Here is a 19,540-nt window from a genome sequence, read left to right on the forward strand (position 1 = left end):
TCCATTTCTTTCTAATGTTCACTTTGTTGATAATCTCATCCATTAGGGCTCAGCCTTCGGAGGAATAAACCAAGGTTCCATGGTTTGCAGTGTTGAGTCTTGTGACATAACAACAGGCTCCCATTCCAAGGGCAGAGAAGTTCCCACAACTTAGAATGATTGAGCAGGGTTGTACTGACCATTCTCTTCTGTTGTCATATCCAATATGGAGTGAATAATAGCAAGGAAGAAGAGGCCAAATTTCCTCCTCAGGGAAGAAAGGATGGTACGAATCAGTCCGTATGAATTGGAAACCGTGTCTCCTCCTCATCAACACAGGTGCACCCCAAGGATGTGTGCTTAGCCCACTGCTCTACTAGTTATACCCCATGACTGTGATGACACCACAGTTGTCGGCTGAATCACAAACGGCAATGAGGAAGTGTACAGGAGGGAGATCAGCTCGTTGACTGGTGTAACAAAAACAACCTTGTGCTCAACATTAGCAAAACCAAATAGATGATTGTGGACTTCAGGAGGAAGTTAGGGGAAGATGACCCAGTCCTCATCGAGGGCTCAGTAGTGGACAGGGTCAAGAACTTCAAATTCCTGGAAATCAACATCTCTGAGCTTCTGTCCTGGAGCCTCCAAGTTGATGCAATCAAAAAGAAGGCTCACCAGTAGCTATACTTTGTGAGGTGTCTGAGGAGATTTGGTACATTACTGAAAACTCTAATAGACTTCTACAGGTGGACCGTGGAGCACATTCTGGCTGGTTGCTTCACTGCCTGATATGGAGGCACCAACTCTTAGGACAAGAATAAACTCCAGAGGGTTGTTAACTCAGCCTGCCACATCACAGGGACCAGACTTCACTCCATCGAGGGCATCCACATGAGGTGGTGTCTTAAAAAAGCAGCCTCTATCATCAAGCACCCCACCACCCAGGCCGTGCCCTCTTCGCTCTGTTACCATTGGGGAAAAGGTACAGGAGCTTAAAGACGAGCACTCAGTGGCACAAGGACAGCTTCTTCCCCGCTGCCATCAGATTCCTGAATTATCCGTGAACCAAAAACGCGACCTGACTTTTCACGAACAATTATTGTTATTATTATTTTATTTTTTATATTAATGTTGTAAAACGGTTACAATATGAATGTTTACACTAAGATACTGCTGCAAACACTGAATTTCATGACTTGTTCATGACAATAAATCCGGATTCGGATTCTGTACAAGGATATTTATGGAGAAGACATTGGTCCATACGACCTGTAGATGCTGGGAATTCAGTGCAACACACCAGAGGTACTGGAGAAACTCAGCAGGTCACGCAGCGTCCTTCACTCCCAATGGATGCTATGTGATCTGCTGACCTTCTCCAGCATGTTACTGAACTGCAGCCAGATGATCTGTTCTATCTGAGGCTTTCAACTTTAACCATCCAAAATTAGTACAGCGTCCTGCCATCCCCCCATTCTTTCCTTGCTTCAAATATTTATGCTCAACATTCATAGTCATGTCAAATTTGTATCACTGCTTAGGAAGGAACGTATTTGAGATGCAACTCCTCATAATCTAGATAAAAAGAGCATGATCATGATCTTTTTTTACAATTTCTTGGTGTGAGGTGAAATTATTCACAAGCAATGGATTTTCTTTCAAGAGCAGCAAAAAGCAAAACTGCGGCAAAGATAAACAACCGATGAAAGAATCATCATTTGGTTGAACAGGAAATGCAGGAACAAGAGGCTAACTCTCAAACCTTCTTTAAATAATTACACTTCATTTTCTTTTCATCTACCAAACAAACAGATGGAGGGTCATGAACAAAAGATATGTACTTAGCATTTTATGCAACTAATTATTGGGAAGTTATAAACTATTAGGAAAAACCCTGTGAATTGCAGTAAATTCACCAGGTTAACAAGAGGTTTTACAAGATGATGAGAGGCATAGACAGGGTGTTCAGCCAGTGCCTGTTTCTTAGGGCAAAATGGAAAAACACCATCTGTACAAAGTGAAGGGACGGAAGTGTAGGGACCACGTCAGGGGTAAATTTCTTACACAGAGAGTGTGGGTTGCTGGAATGTATTGCCAGGGGTCATGGGGGAGGCTGAAACTTTAGGGGGATTTAAGAGGGCACATGAATGGAAGAAAAATAGAGGCTTTTGACATAGGGAGGGTTTATTATGTTTTTTAAAAAAGGAATATACAGTTCAGCACAGTGTTCTATGTAAATAATTTGGGCCTGGATGCAGCAGAGATGATCAATAAGATTGGGGGAGTTTTTGACGATGTAGAGGGTAGTCTTAACTTACTTGGACCCACTGAGTTCTTCCATGAGTTTATTTTCATTGTTCTAGATTCCAGTATCTGGAGTCTTTTGTATCTCGTGGCCTATCCAATCATCCTAAATTAAACTCAATTTGCCAATTTCTGCCCCAGTGACGAGGCTATTTATAGGTAAAATTAAGCTTTCCTCTTCACTGTCAACCACGTGGTCAATCTTTAGATCATTTGCAGATCCTTATAATACCTCCAACATTTCTTCTAAATTATTACTGCACATTTAAAACAAAAACAGGACTGAAGCAAATCCTTGTGGAAGCCCACCAGCCATAACCTCTCAATTACAGAAGCACGTTGACAACTTTTCTTTGCCTTTTGTCACCAAGTCACTTTTCAGTCTAATTTGTCCCTTTCTTGAATGCCATGAGGTTAACTTTTTTGATCAGCCTCTCATGTGTCATGATATTAACAAACTTTCTCAAGCCCAGAGGAATTACAATGAACCTCGCTAACCCTAATTGGCCTCTTGATTATCTCCACAAAATATTCAGTTGTTATTCAGGCACCAGCTTTCCTTAATAAATACTCTCTGATGGTCTCTAATTAATCTGTGCTCTTTTAATCACTTCTTACAACATCTCTTAGATTCCAAGAATTTGATCACCATTAAACCTATTCTGTACTGATGTTGTTGTTGTTGAGGAGAGCTGAAGCTCTGTAATCAGACCATCCGACCATTTGAAATTTCTTGTTTTCCCCAGAGTGTCATACAGTATATTTTATCCAAATCTACCAATTTTCCCATTTTCAAAGATGCTGGACTATTTAATATTTTCCATTGTGCAACGTTTATTTAATTTTAGTAGTTCACATTTATCTTTTGTATCTACCAAACTGACATTGAGACAGCAGCAGTATTCACGGCATACCTTGTCCACACCATCTTCTTACATGCACTGACTATCCTTTTGACCATAAATAGTTCCTACTCTTTCCTTTGACAGTTCAAGTACAGGGACAAAACAACCTTCTCCTGCCTCTAATTCTTATGTCCTCACTTCATCTTCATGCTAGATCTTGATATTATCTTTGAACTTGCCAGCACTTTCTTTGGAATCTCTGCTTTTCTTTTCAATGGAGCTGGCCCAACTCCTCTGCCCACCTGCCTTTCTGTTCGATAGGAAGTGTATACTTGAATGTTCAGCTCCCATCTGCATTCCTTCTTCAGCCACGTATCTATTATCCCCATAAAATTGTACCTGCCAATTTCTAACTCTGTGTTAAACTCATCTACCTCGCTTTGTTGACTGCATGCATTCAATTACCTTCAAGCCTGCATTCACCACTCTTCCCATACTTGTCTCCCTGTTGCCAGGGATTAAATTCTTATTCTTTTTTTAAACATTCTTTTTTTAAAATGCTGGCGACTTTAATACACTGTCCTGCACTCTCCTTCTCTTTAACTTCACCCATACTTTTCCAATCTGTTGAACCTACCCCTTTGCTATTTAATTTGAAGCCCTATCCATATGACATTGGAGCAGAAATAGGCCATTCAGCCCATCACGTCTGCTCCACCATTTAATAATGATCTGATCCATTTTCCCACACAACTCCACTCCCCACAACCTTTGATGCCCTGGCTAATCAAGGACCCGTCAATCTCTACTTTAAATACACCCAATGACCTGGCCTCCACAACAGCCTGTGGCAACAAATTCCACAGATTCACCATCCTCTGGCTAAAGAAATTCCTACATATCTCCTTTCTTAGTGGACGGCCTTCAATCCTGAAGTTGTGCCCTTTTGTCTTAAACTCATGAGAACCCCATGAGAAACAACTTTCTACGTCTATTCTGTCCACATCTTTAATATTTGAAATGTTTCAATGAGATCCCCCTCCTTCTCCTAAATTCCAATGAGTACAGGCCAAAAGCTGTCAAATGCTCCTTGTATGATAACCCTTTCGTTCCTAGAATCGTACTTGTGAACCTCCTCTGAACTCTCTCCAACGTCAGCATGTCCTTTCTTAAATGAGGAACACAAACTGCTCACAATCCTCCACGTGAGGTCTCACCAGGGCCTGATAAATCCCTGCTCTTATATTCTATTCCCTTTGAAATAAACACCACTGACTCAACCTGCAAGTTTACCTTCAGGCCATACTGCACAGCCCTAGTTATGCTATTTGCCAGGACCCTGGTTGCAGTCCAGTCCAGGCAAAGCCTGTCTCATCGGAACAGCTCTCAGCCCATCCATTTACCTGTCCAAATTTTTCTTCAATGTCAAAATTGCCAATGTTCCTTGAGCTGAAATCCTCTTCTCCCACACCAGTCTTTGAGCCACACATTTAACTCCCTAATCTTATCAACTCTCTGGCCAGTTGCATGTGGCTTTTATACATTATAATTATCATTTCCTCAGGCAGTTTCTTGCATATAAACCCATATCTTTTGTGTGAAGAAGGTGCTTGTTGGTTCCCTTTTTAAATCTTTTGTGAAACACATTTCCCCCCCTAAATCAATGTCCTTTAGTTTTAGATTTCCCTACTCCCCAGAAAAAGACTATGATTATTTACCTTGTCTCTACCCCTCATAATTTTATAAAACTTTAGATCAGTGGTTTTCAATCTACCCCCTGAATCCCTTACCAATCACAGGGCAATTATGGCATAGGGATTGCTTGTGGAATGTGAGTTTAGGGGGGGGCAGCTTGAAAACCAATGCTTTAGATGGTCCTCGTTCAGCTTTCTCACTCCAGGGAGAAAGCTTCAACCTCTTATTATTGAAGCCTAGTGACATTCTCATGAATCTTTTCTACACCCATTGTAGCTTAATGAAACTTCTCATCACTATGTGACCAGAACCGTCCACAAAATTCTGTGTAGTTTCACTACCATCTTGTACAATTGTAACATGGCATTGCTGTGACTGTACTAAAAGTCTTGACTAATGAAGAAAGCAGACCAAATGCCCTCATCACCACTCTGTTTACCTGCGTTGCCATTTTCATAGAACTATGTTCCCGTACCACCAACTCTCTCTGTGGTCCAGCATTAGCATTCACTGAGTAAGCCCTGCCCTGGTTTAAACAACCAAAGTGCAACATTTATTCTTAGAACCATAGAGCCATAGAACATTACAGCACAGAAACAGCCCTTCTCGTCTGCGCTGAACCTTTTTTTAGTCCCACTGACCTGCACCTAGTCCATTCCCCTCCATATCTCTCCCATCCACGTACCTGTCCAAATTCCTCTTAAATGTTAAAATTGATCCCGCATTCACCTCTTCAGCTGGCAGCTAGTTCCACACCTCCACTGCTCTCTGTGTGAAGAAGTTCCCCTAAACCTTTCCCCTTTCACTCTTAAAATAAATCCTCTGGTTTGTATTTCACCTTCCCTCAGTGAAAAAAGCCTGTCCACATTTACTCTGTCTGTCCCCCTCATAATTTTAAATACCTCTATCAAATCTCCCTTCATTCTTCTATTCCCCAGGGAATAAAGTCCTAAAATCCTAAGGTCCTATTTGTCACAGTTTCACTCCATCTCCCATTTCACCAATTCAGCTGGCAGCTCGTTCCACCCTCTCACCACCTATTAAATTTCCCAATATTCCCTTTAAACCTCAGACACTACAACACAGAAAATAGTCCCAGCAACATCCTAGTGAATTTTTTCTGCACTCTTTCTATCTGACTGATATCCTTCCTCTAGTTTGGCAATCAGAACTGCACACAGTAATCCAAGTTTGGCCTCACCAATGTCTTATACAACTTTAACATAACATCTCAACTCCTGTACTCAGTAATTTGATTTATGAGGGCCAAGATGCCAAAAGCTCTCTTTACAACCCTGTCCACCTGCGACGCCACCTTCAGGGAATGATGTATCTGTATTCCCAGGTCCTTCTGTTCTACCGCACTCCTCAGTGCCCGACCATTTACTGTGTATATTCTACCTAGGTTTGTCCTTCCAACATTTCACCATTTGCCCTTAACCCATGTCCTCTAGTTCTTGTCACATGTGAACTCAGTGGGAAAATCCACCTTGCTTTTACTCTGTCTAAACTCCTCATAGTTCTGTATATCTCTATCAATAATTCAATACTCTGGGAATAAAGGTTTAACCTCTGCCTGTAATTCAGCTCAAAGTTCAGATTTATTGTCAGAGTACATTCATGACATCACATACAACCCTGAGATTCTTTTTCCTGCAGGCGCAGAAGAATTTCTAATTACTGTAATTGTAAACTGTACTTAAGAAAGAAATGTAAACAAACTAACTATGCAAATACATAACGTAAATATTTAATAATAAATAATGAGCAAATTAAGAGTCCTGAAATGAGTCTGAGTGAGTCTGCTGTTCAGGAGTCTGATGGGTGAGGGGTAGGAACCATTCCTGAACCTGAGGGTATGAGTCTTATGACACCTCTACCTCTTTCCTGATGGAAGCAGTGGGAACAGGGCATGTCCTGGGTGATGTGGTTTCTTCATGATCTGACAGCAGTATTCCATGGAGATGTTCTTGATGGTTGGGAGAGTTTTGCCTGTGATGCCCTGGACTGTGTCCACTACCTTTTGCCTGGCTTTGTGCTCAGAGATCTTGGCACCTCCATATCAGGCCATCATGCAACCGGTCAACACTATTTATACCGCACAACTGTAGAAGTTTGCCTATGACATGCCAACCTCTGCAAAACTCCCGATGAAATAGAGGCACTGATGTACTTTCTTTAAGATGACATTCATGTGTTGGGTCCAGGATAGGTTCTCCGTGAGAGTGACTCCCAGGAATTTTAATTTGCTCACCCTGTCACCTCTGATCCCCAATGGTCATTGGACTTCTGGTTTTCATTAAAGTCTCCATTCAGCTTCTTGGTTTGGGTGACATTGAGTGCAAGGTTGTGGTGGGTGCACCATTCAGCCCAGTTTTTGACATCCCTCCTGGATGCTGACTCATCACCCATTTATATTAACCTACTCTGGTGGCATTGTCAGTGAATTTTTATGCGGTGTGGTTGTCATCTCAAGCCACATATTCGTACTGTAGGTGGAATATGAATAGAGCAGGATGTTGTATGCAACTTGAGGCACTGATGGAAATTGTTGATTGGGGTTTGGGGGTGAGGAAAATCAGGATTCAATTACACAGTGGGGTATTGAGGCCCAGGTCTTGGGGTTTGCTGATCAGTTTTGAGGAGATGCCAAACTGCAGTTGACAAAGAGCATCGTGAACATGTGTCTTTGCTGTCCAAATGTTCCAGGGCTTTGTGTAAAGCCAGTGATCCTCAGGTCCCAGCAACTCCAGATAAAATTAATAGAATTATCTTGATTAAATGGGTCCTTTGTCAATCACAACCATTTACTCCTTTTTATCCATCTAAATAATCCCATGTTCCTGTGCATCCAGTATGTCTGGACCTATGTCAGTGCCTGTCCAAACTTTGTGCATCCAGTATGTCTGAACCTATGTCAGTGCCTGTCCAAACGTTGTAGAATCATAAGTCCATTTGTCCATGTGGTCGAGGTTTGCAATCTGGGTCTAGTCCCATTTGCCTGGATTTGTCTCTCAGACCTTCCCATCCATATCTGTCCAAATGCCTTTGGAAAGTCATCACTTTACCTACTTCCTCTGGCAGCTTGATCCAGATAAGGATGACCTCATGAGTGAGAAAGTTGTCCCTGAGCCTAAAACCCTCTCACCTTCCACCTCTGCTAATTAGTTTTAGAATTGCCTAGCCTGGGATAGAGACTGGGAGCAATCACTTTATGGCTGACCCTCAGGATCTTGTGGTCACTCTCACTCTTGTAAAAGTTAGTTGGATGCTCTTGCTGAGGTTCAGATTCACAACCTTGGTACTTCGCCACCACATACTGCGATGTAAGTATCGCACGCTAACCATCTGCCCCTCTATCTTCTTAGATGTAAAGATTGGATTGGACTCCATCACCTCCTCTTGATATCAACCACACTGTGTGTATTAAATAAAACATTCCCCTCAAATCCCCTTAATCCAGTGCCCTTTTGTTTTCCATGTCTCTATCATGGGGAAAAAGGTTCCTACTCTCTACGAAAACAAACCCAACCTAATCCAGACTCGGCCCATCCCTTAAGTCCTCCAATCCCAGCAACATCCTGGTAAATCTCCTCTGTGCTCACTCGCAAGACCACACCTTTTCTAGAGTGGTGACCAGAATTGTGCACACTGCTGATATTATCTTTAGAGCCTCACCACAGACAAAGACTATGACAACAACAACATCAACAGAGGATGGAACATAGAAAAAGGCTTCTTTCATACTGAGTCCCATAATACTGATGAAATGCCAAGACAGACTGAATGTATTAAAACATTATGTTTTTCTGCATTCTGGTTGACTTCATGGCCTTACTCTAAACAATGGGCAACCACAACGAGGTTTTGAATGAAGCGCTGATCTTTTTTTTGCATTTTTAGTTTTCAGAAATATCAACAACATTTCTTGAATAGGTATTTGTCCTTCTACCTTCAGGCAGGTCTTGGGTTCCCACCCTATTTCCAAGTAAATTATTCCTCTTTTAACTGACATAATTTTCCTTTTAATTCAAGCTGAGCCAGCATTTAATTTTCCATCCCCGACTGCTTTGACAAGGTGGTGGTGGCTGTGGTCTTGAACCTCTGCATTGTTTGACATGTGGATATATCCACAATGTGGTGAGGGAGGGATTTGCAGGATTTTGACCTGGTGAAGGAATGGAGATGCATTTTCAAGTCAGGATGGTGTAGGGCTTGGAGGGTAACTTTCCGTTGGAGCTGCAGCCCTTGTGCTTCCAGCTGGTAGTGGTGCTGGATTTGGAAGGTGCTGTTTAAGGAATGTTGATGAGTTGCTGCAACATATTCTGTAGCTGGTACAAACTCCTGTTTCTGTGTTTTGGATATACAGTGTGTGAACGGGTGCCTAACAAGTGGGCTGCTATGCTCCAGATGGTGTTGAGCATTTTAAAAAATGTTCACCCCATCTTATCGATAAAGAAAGTGTGCATTTTATATAAGAATATCCACTTGATACTTGTAGAAGAAACTGATCTGAACCATGTACTCTCATAGCTGCTGCACTGTATTCCCTACTCATTACTCATAGCTAGGTGATTTCCAGTAACCTTATATTTACAGTGTATTCAGTTACAGATTTAGTTCAACCTTATTTCTTTTAGAAATAATTTAATAATCTTAGTTAATTCACAATTAATATCCATTTAATAAATCTTGTAAGTCAATGTTGGATTAAATCATGTTTCTTTTTTTAAATTGTTTCAAGGATTGTTGGGTGAAAAATTATTTCTTTCATTTGTTTTATTTAATTCCAATGATTTTAGTGGGTTTTTTTTTAATTGCAATCACCATTTTCTGTTACCAGGGAGACAACTCAAAGCTAATGACAAGAGAGTTGAATTGTCAACTGCAGGGGTTTAGAAATCACGGAAGATTTTATAGTTCATATGGAAAATGCAGAAGGTTCAGTAACCAGAGGAAACTGATTGGTGTTTGTTGGCAAAATTGAGAGGAAATTATGAGGATTGGTTTGTACAGCAAGTGAAATGTGAGTAGAAATCAAGATGTAAGTCAAGTTCAAGAAGGAATGGATAAATATGTGAAAAGGAAAACCGTGGCAAGGCTCCATTATCTAATTGGAACATTTTTTCTGAACTAGAATTGGCACGATGAGCTGAGTGGCAGCCTCCTCGCTCAGTCTTATACAGTACTTCCAATAAATCTTCAGCCACATTTAGAGTTATCAGATTCAGATTTCAGATTTATTCTCAGAAACATACATGACATCACATACATCCCTGAGATTCTTTTCCTGTGTGTGAGGCAGAATTACCACTAATTGGTAGTACAAAAAAAACTGTAAACAGTTTATACATCTAAAAAAAATAAAGAACTGTAAACAGATAATAAATGTAAACAAACTGACTGCAATCCAGAGAGAGAGAGAGAGAAACAAAATCAATAAAGTGCACAAGTGAGAGTCCTTAAACGAGGCCCTGATTGAGTTTGTTGTTGAGGAGTCTGATGGTGGATGGGGAGCAGCTGTTCCTGAACCTGGGGATGTGAGTTCTGGGGGACCTGATGGCAGCAGCAAGAACAGAGCGTGTGCTGGGGGGGAGGGGGTGTGTGGATCCTTGATGATCACTGCAGCTCTCCAAAGTCGCAAAACATTCAGAAACCCTTCAGATGTTCCCATTTTACTGACTCCATCCAAGTTCATGGAGGTCATTCATGTCCATGGACATTTTTGTTGAAGAAGATTGTTTAAAATTAATTGAAATTGTTAAGAAAAATATCTTTGAAATTTCAGTTATTTTAGTTATTAACTTCAGTTGTCATAATTTATGCTATTGATTCATCTTTCTCTGCAAGCCAGTCTCCCTTCTTTGGTCTTCTCTTGCCAGATATTGGCTAGGTTTTCTTTGGTAAAAATTTGATGCTTTTCAAAAAACTGAAATCGAGTTTCCAAACATGTCTCTGCACTGAAACAATCCATAGAAGTACAGGAGCAACTCACCAGGTCATGGAAAGCAATTTGCAGGGGACATTTCAGGTCTGGGCCCTTCATCAGCCATACCAAAGATTGAGAAAATGCCCAAATGGGAAGGTTGGGAGGAAAAGGGGAAATGGGGAGCAGCACAGGGTTACAGGTGATGTGTGAATGCTGGTGGAAAAGGGAAGAAAAGAAAGTTAAGAGGTGAGAGGAGGAGAGTGCTGAGGGAAGAGAGTCTGGCTGATTCCAAGGTTGGGATCCTCTGCCCCTTCCCTCAATTGCCTCTTAGCTCCTTTCTTTTTTCTCTGCCCCCCACCCCCCCCCCCCACATACACACTGGCATTTACCTCTCACCTACATGTCTGTGCTCCTCACCTTTCCCTTTCCACCACCTCCGTGAACTCTTTGCCACCCCGATGAAGAACTCCATCCCAAATCGTCGATGGCCTATTGCTTTGCATAGATGCTGTGTGATGTGCTGAGTTCCTGCAGCACTTGTGTGCATTGTTGCAGCCTTGTTGTTTCTCTCACTGCACACGAGCATGTTAGAAATGGAAGGACATGAATCGACTGAAGCTGTGTTTCAGAAGCAGGCTGTTGACATCGTTTCCACCAAGATTTACAAAGTTATGGGGGGAATAGATAAGAACATTTTTTACCCCTGTTTGGGGTGCCTTAAGAAAAGTGGGCTGAAGTTGAAGATTGCAGGTCTTAAGGATTAGGAGTGCAGGTGGTGGAGGCAAATACTTGAATTGTCCAGGCATGGAAAACATCTATTCTTGATTTCACATAAACAATTTAATTTTGCTCACTTTGAAGAGATGGAATATAAATGAGTCGACCTGGGTACATCTCCTGCATTGGGAAGCACTGCGTCAACACTGCACACATTTCAGCAAAGAGAGCCTAGTAAAAACCAAGGCTGAGGTCAGGTGTCCAAAATAGGACTAGCTTTGTCATATGTTCACGTACCCCACCCTCGGACAGTACTGTCTCACCATTACCAATGGAAACACTGACAAGAAGGAAAACACCAAACATAATTCCACTGTGATCAGTCAACATCCCAAAGGTAGGTTGACGCCTGGCATCTCCTGACAGAGGCTCCTTTTCATTTCACTCAGGATTTGTTTTTATCTCAGACTTGGAGCACTCACATCTTGTTTTTGTAAACAAAATAAACTTCAAGAAATTCATTGTTGAAATATTAAATAAAGGTAAATTCCCTGGAAAATTTACTCTAAGATTGCGGATTACAATTATATTTCATTGAAACGCCTGATGAATACTTCGCCAATGACAAAAATGGAAATACCTCCTTTGGCCTTTCTAAACCTCTTAATATATTCAACACTGAAGCAGCATTTACATATTCTGCACTCTGCAAACTCGGTATTTCTGTTAAAGTAGGGTCATAATCCCTTTGACAAATTATATAATTAAAATGAACTCACCACGAGAAGGGGACCTCTGGGAAGTATTGTGCAGGTGAAAATGAAGGGAGCTCAATATTCATCTTGCCAATTCTTTTTTCCTGTGACAGTTAGATGCAAACTAAAATGTAACACGAGATGGACCCTTGGATTTTTTTTTTTTTTAAACGGTTTATGGGCTGCACCCTTTCTCACTCTGTCCAATCAAGCTTAGCTTCTGATTTGGGCAATATATCCAATGGGCACTGGTCATTGGACATTTCAGTTCCCCTCCAAAGTTTAATGCTGATGACATTTGTTCATGACTGCAACTTCAGCGTTGGCTGGTTCATCAGTTTAGTGTTCAGCTACGTCTTTCATGATCAGGGTTTAATTGTGGCTTGCACCATGTTTTGCATGTTATTACTGTGCTCGAGATTACTGTTCTTCCTGCAAGTTCTGTCCATTGACAATCACTGATTGGGGTACTCTCCCAATGAGACTTTGAAGATGTAGTGCAAGGTCAACCTAGGGGAATTTTGTAAAGCCCTGATATTACTAAGCCTTCTCCAGTGTGGTTTAAACTATTGCCTTAGGTAGAATAATGTGTAACACAGCTAAAAGAATACTTGCACTGCACATTTGTATGCCTTATTCAGCAAATAGTGGACCATTTTAAATGAATATATAGTGATTCAGTTACTAAATTAAGTGCAATTCCTGGAGAAACACAGAATCAAAGCCTCACTCTGTAATTCAGGCAAAAAGGCAGAAGGAGGAAGTCCTGCCATCATGCATTCTGGCAGCTGATGTTACCAAGAGGATAGCATGCTTGTGACCAAGCCTAGACTAGCAGAATTCAGAGCAAACTTTGTGTGTCCTGTCATCTTGAAAAATCTCCAATTATATACTGGATCAATTGAGTTATTTAAAACTGATACCACCATCAACATCCCTGCTGATACAACATCAGCAAATTGAACACAGAGAGAAAGGAGGGAAGTGCTGGAAGCCTGAAATGGCTCTAGCTCAACTAATACAGAAATACTAGGAACAGGTTTGGAGTTTTCAAAATTGGCTTAAGGAAAAATAAACAGAACCCTTGGGTACATTGGATTAATTCAATATATAAACATGGCATTTACTTCAAAGGAACATCAAAAAGAAGAAGGCCATTAAACCTTTTGAGCTTTTTTCATTATTCAGTATGATTATTACTTGATCGAATGCTTTCAAGTTCAAACTCCTAGTGGAAAAACTTTCTCCTTATCTTAGTCTGAAATGGCTTGTCCCTTATCCTTCAGTGCATCTACTGCAGCCAGATACTCTCTTTATAAAGAAAATATATGTGTGTGTGTGAGAGTGTGTGAGTGTGTGAGTGTGTGAGTGTGTGTGATATACTGTATATCTGTGTGTATCTATCTGTATGTGTGTTTATATATGTGTAAATATTATTGTGTGTGCGCGCGCGCATGTGTGTGTATGGAAACCCATGTAGACATGGGAGAACAAAAAGACCCCTTACAGACAGTGCCCGATTTGAACCCAGGGCACTGGATACACTAACTGTGCCACCATTATGGCAGAGTGAAAAGAAAGATCAATTAACACAAAACAAGGTCAGATTGTTAACATTGATATGGGGTTAATTCACGAGACTGTTGACTGTGGGGAAGCTACTGTCTTAAAACCTATTGAAGCATTTTTCTCACTTTAAATTCTTTTGGCAGCTGAATTGTGGAATGCAGGCCCAATTTTGACATTGAAGAACAATTTGGATAGGTACATGGATGGGAGGTCCACAGCAGATGCCATCTCACTGGCCTTAGACTGCCCTGGAGTAAACCATCTAATACTTCCTGACCTCACACCCAGAACTCTCTATTTTTCTTGCATCCATATGCCTATCTATTCAGTGTCTTTTAAATGTCCCTATTGTACCAGCCTCCATCATCACCCTTGGCAATGCATCCCAGGCACCTATCATTCTTTGTATAAAAAAAACTTACCCAAGATATTTTCCCCAAACTTTCCTCCACTCATCTTAAATCGATGTCCTCTGGTATTTGCTACTGTCACCCATGAAAAAGGTGCTGGCTGTGCCACCCTATCTGTGCCCCTCAGAATCTTATATACAGGACCTCTATTAAGTCATCTTTCATACTTCATCGCTCCAAAGAGAAAAGCCCCAGGTCTGCCAATCTTGCTTTATGCACGCTCTCCAATCCAAACAACATCCTGGTAAATTTCCCCTGTACCCTCTCTAAAACTTCCACATCCCTCCTGTAATGAGGCAACCAGAATTGAATGCAATACTCCAAGTTGTGTCTAACCAAGAGTTTTACAGAGATGCAACATTCCCTCCCACTCCTGAACACAATCCCCCGACTAATGAAGGTCAATATGCCACGTCTTCTAAACCACCCTATCAAATTGCACGGCAACCTTGAAAGATCTACATGGACCACGAGATCCTTCTCTTCCTTCACGCTGCTAAGAATCATGCCTTTAACCATGTACACCTCCTTCAAAGTTCGGATTTATTGTCAGAGTTCATATTTGACATAACAAACCATCCTAAGATTATTTTCCTTGTGGGTCAGGCAAAATTTCAACTTATTGGTAGTTGCAACAAAAGTCTGTACTCGAGAAAAGATACGTATACAAAAGAGAGAAAAGTAAATAAAGGCAGTACAAACAAACTGTGCAATACAGCAAATAAATATTTAGGAATAAATAAATTGCAAAGTGAGAGTCCTTAAACGAGTCCCCAATTGAGTTTATTGTTGAGGAGTCTGATGGTGGATGGGGAGCAGCTGTTCCTGAACCTGGTAGTTCGAGCCTTGTGGCACTGATCCCTCTTTCCTGAAGGTTGCAGCGAGAACAGAGCAAGTGCTGGGTGGTGTGGATCGTAGATGATTGCTGCTGTTCTCCGACAGCGGGGTTACCTGTAGATGTTCTCAACGATGGGGAGAGTTTTTAATTCCTTTAATGCAAAAATCTCTCACTGGAACCTATTTAATGAATAATTCCCTAATTCACTTTGTTGATTTTATTCTTTTACATGGGATTAAACAAGGGTGGCACGGTTGGTACAACAGTTAACACGACACTTTTGCAGCACCAGCATTCAGGACCAGGGTTCGAATCCCGTGCTGTCTGTAAGGAGTTTCTATCCCCTCCCTGTGTCTGCTGGGTTTTCCCTGGGGGCTCCGGTTTCATTCCACTGTTAAAAATGTACTGGGGGTGTAGGTCAATTGGGTGTATATTGGGCAGCATGGACTCATGGGCCAAAATTGCCTGTTACCGTGCTGTATGTCTAAATTATAAATTAAATTAAGATATGCAGGGCCCTCCATAATGTTTGGAATAAAGTCACTTTTTTTATTTTATTTGCCCTTGTGCTCCATTGTTTTAAATTTGTAATCAAACAATTCACGTGTAATTAAAGTCCACATTTCAAATTTTATTCAAGGTTATTCGTGTACATTTTGGTTTGACCATGTAGAAATTACAGCCCTTTTTATACTTCGTCCCCTCTTTGCAGGGCACCCTAATGTTTAGGAAATTTGTCTTCACAGGTATATGTGAGTACTTAGCTATGTCAAATTGCTGGTAAACATTAAGAGAGTTTGGCTGCTTCTGAGCTTTTGATCAGCTTTGGAGTCTGTAGTTGTTATTTTTCAAATAGTGAAATAAAGGGAAAAAGTATCTTTGTCCCAAACAATATGGAGGGCACTGTACGTCACAGAACATGCTGCTGGTTCAAGGCACTTCAACCTCCTAGAGCTTTCCTCATCAAAAAAAACCTCTCTGTACCAATCCCTTTTGCATCTGGTTTTTCATGTCTGCATTGAAGTGAACTAGTCCCGTATCATTTCCCCACCTCAGTGGGTTTCAATAAAATAATCGGTGAAAAATGACATTTGTAATTTGGCTCCTATCAAGGCAAAGCGAGACTATTTGTTCATAAACGCTAGACCAGTTCATGAGAGCACATGATTCTGATATTGGTGCTGTATATGGCTGCTGTGATACCTGCATTGGGAGCAGTGCTGGTCACCGCTGATGACATATTCAAGGTGAAACCCGGGAATAATATTGCATGTGTAGAAGCCTGCAAACATTGTGATGGATCTCGGACACAGAAGGAGCGTGAGAGCATCAAGATCATCCATGTGGCAGACAGCCAATGAGAAGGTCAGAGGGGTTTGGCAAGGTGGTGTTTGTTGGGATGAAGAATTCAGTGTCGTGTCTGGGTGGAATAAAGAGAATCGATCCATTTTGTGCTGAAAAAAATGAGTGAATGTATTCTTTAAATTATGTGTAAACTACTGCAGCTACATGGTCATCCTGCTAAAGCATTCTTTGGACTTAAATGGGAGGGGTGGTAATGCAGTTTGGACTTCCCCGAAAGTGAGCTCAGCTCGTCTTCTGAGTCACCTCTTCCACTTTAGAAATTACATGCTTGGACTCCTTTGACTTGAATTTGTCTCTAACTTTCTTTCCCCCTCAAACATTGTCTGCTCTTCTGATCTTCATTTTTCACGCATGAAACACATCTTCAGCCCTTTTCATGGCATTATGTTCGGTGCAGGCTTGATGGAGCAAAGAGCCTATTCCTGTACTGTATTGTTTCACATTCTGTTCCATAGAGGCAAAGGTTGTGGAAAAGAGTCAGAAGGAGAGAATGAGTGGCAGAAGTCACGCCAATTGAAATGACCAATTGAAAATTGGAGAACTGTTCACTTGTTGAGAAAGATGTGGAGTGGAATGGAACCAGAATTGCAGGTTGAATGGACAAATGTTCACTCCATCGGCACCAGGTCTACCTCTTGCATTATGAATCATACAGAGATAATTCCCTATTTTAGCGTGTTTGCAATCCAGACATTGGAAGTTCAGGAGGAGTCTTCAGCAAAAGTTGCATTTCATTTTTTCATAAGGTAGGAGGTGCAGGGCATCCGCAGAAGGGCTTGGACAGGTTGGGAAAATGGGTGAAGAAGTGGCAGGTGGAATGCAGTGTCGGGAACTGTAAAGAGAATATAAACCTACAGCACAGCACGGGTGCTTGGTGCTGACTTCATCATCCACTGCCTGGAATCTCCCTCCTGCAGAACCCTCCACTTTTCTCAGTTCCATGCTCCTGACTAATATTCTTTTAAAACATCCTCTGTCCCTGCCTGCAATATGGTTGCTGGCAGCACATTCCATGCACTCACCGCTCTGTCTGTAAAATCGACTTTGTGGCAACTCGCCTAAGCGCAGTTCGAACCGGCTCAGAAAGTTGTTGTGGGTGAACTGTTGACGTCAGCAATCGGGAGGGTTCCAAGTTCACTCAAAGTATCCTCATAAGGCACACTCTTCAATCCAGGCAACAACCTTGTAAATCTTGTCTCCACCCTCTCCATAATCATCCACATCTTTCCTTTAATGAGGTGAACATAATATTCCAAGTGGTGTCTAATTATGGTCTTGTATCGCTGTAACGTTATCTCACGGCTCTTGTTCTCGATGTCACAGTTAATAAAGGCCAACACACCATACACCTTAACAACACTATGAGCCTGTGCAGTAACTTTGAGTGCCCTGTGGACTCGGACCCCAAGATCTGTGTTCATTCACACGGCTCAGAGTCCTCCCATTAACATTGTTTCTCGCCTTCAAATTTGACCTGGTGAAATGAACCACTTCACACTTTTCTGGGATAAACTCCATGCTCTCAGCTCAACTCTGCATCCTATCAATCTCCCTTTGTAGGTCCTGGTAACCCTCCAGACTATCAACAACACCACCCATTTTTGTGTCATCCGCAAACTTATTAACCCACCTTCCACTTCCTCATCCAGGTCATTTATTGCAAACAGGAAGGGTTCTGGGACAGATCCCTGCGAACCACTACTGAACCATCTACAACTCCCTGTGGTTTCTCTGGGCAGGCTGATTCTGTATCCACAAAGCAAGGCCTCCTTGGATTCCATGCCTCCGTACTTTCTGAATGAGCCTTGCATGGGGAACCTTATAAAATACCTCACCGAAATCCATATACACAACATCCACCACTCTACCCTCATCAAAGTTCTTCATTATATCCACAAGGAATTCATTCTGGCTTGTGACACACGACCTTCCCGTGATGAAGCCATACTGACTATCCCTGTTCAAGTACTGTACGTTATTTCACTTTGGTAGCAGGAATAAAGAGAATTCAGAGGCAGTGATTTGAAGGTACTTAGAAGTCTTGGTGCAGGATTCCCTAAAAACTAACTTGCAGATTGAGTTGGTAGTAAGGAGGGAAAATATAATGTTACCGTTCATTTTGAAGAGACTAGAACATAAAACAAAGATGTAATGAGTGAGTTTTATGTCAGTGCTGGGAAAACTATCGGAGAGGACTCTTAGGGGCAGGAATTATGAGTATAGACTACTTGGGGATAGTCAGCATGGCTTTGTGATGGGCAGGTCATACCTCATGAGCCTAACTGAGTTTTGGAGGGTGGATGTGATGGATATGGATTTTAGAAAGGCATTTGATAAGGTCCCCCAAGACAGGAAGGTTGCCGTGATTTGGAATTAGCTTGCCTGCAGAAAGATCTGGGTAGTAGAAGATGGAAGGTATTCTGCTGCAGGTAAGATCTGTTCTGTGACCCCTGCTCTTTCTGATTTTTCTTGGATGAAGTGGAGGGGTAGGTCAGTAAGTTTCCAGATGATATAAAGGTTGGAGGAGTGGTGAATAGAGTAAAAGGTTGTTACAGGTTACAACAGAATGTAGGCAGGATGCAGAGTTGGCCAGAGAAGTGGCAGATGCAGTTCAATCCAGATCAGTGTGAATTGATGTGCTTTGGAAGGTCAAACTTTAAAACTGAGGATGTGGTAGGATTCTTAACAATGGAACATAGAACATTTCAACACAGTACAGGAACTTCAGCCCACAATGTTGTGCTGACCTATATAAACCTACTGAACAAACTAAACCTTCCCTCCCTACCTCTCACCCATAACCCTCGATTTTTGTTGCATCCATGTGCCTGCCAAAGATTCTTTTAAATGTCATCTTTTGTCAGACCTACAGCACGGTAACAGCCCCTTTGACCCACGAGTCTGTGCTATCCAATTATACCCAATTAACCTACAACCCATTTGTTTTGAAGGGTGGGAGGAAACCGGAGCCCCCAGGGAAAACCCACGCAGACATGGTGAGAACATACAAACTCTTTACAGACAGCGCAGTATTTGAAAATGGGTCACTATTGTACCAGCCTCCACCACCACTCCTAGCAATGCATTCCAGGCACCCACTACTCTGTGTAAAACAATTTATCCCTGATGGC

The 19,540-nt window shown here is 41.7% G+C and overlaps 1 protein-coding gene across 14 annotated transcripts in view; it reads right to left on the bottom strand.

Moving 5' to 3' along the window:
- tp63 (tumor protein p63) overlaps window positions 1-19,540 on the bottom strand; it is a 314,779-nt gene that overhangs the window by 245,955 nt on the left and 49,284 nt on the right. For 7 of the 14 annotated variants that reach the window (XM_069897649.1, XM_069897650.1, XM_069897646.1 and 4 more), the window contains one exon: window positions 12,252-12,331. The exons of the other annotated variants lie outside the window; for them this stretch is intronic. The gene's annotated coding sequence lies outside the window, so the exon portion shown is untranslated. The remainder of the gene's footprint in view (window positions 1-12,251; window positions 12,332-19,540) is intronic. 14 annotated transcript variants of the gene reach the window in all.

This window comes from Narcine bancroftii, chromosome 9 (genome assembly GCF_036971445.1).
Source record: "Narcine bancroftii isolate sNarBan1 chromosome 9, sNarBan1.hap1, whole genome shotgun sequence".
Classification (NCBI taxonomy): Eukaryota; Metazoa; Chordata; class Chondrichthyes; order Torpediniformes; family Narcinidae; genus Narcine; species Narcine bancroftii.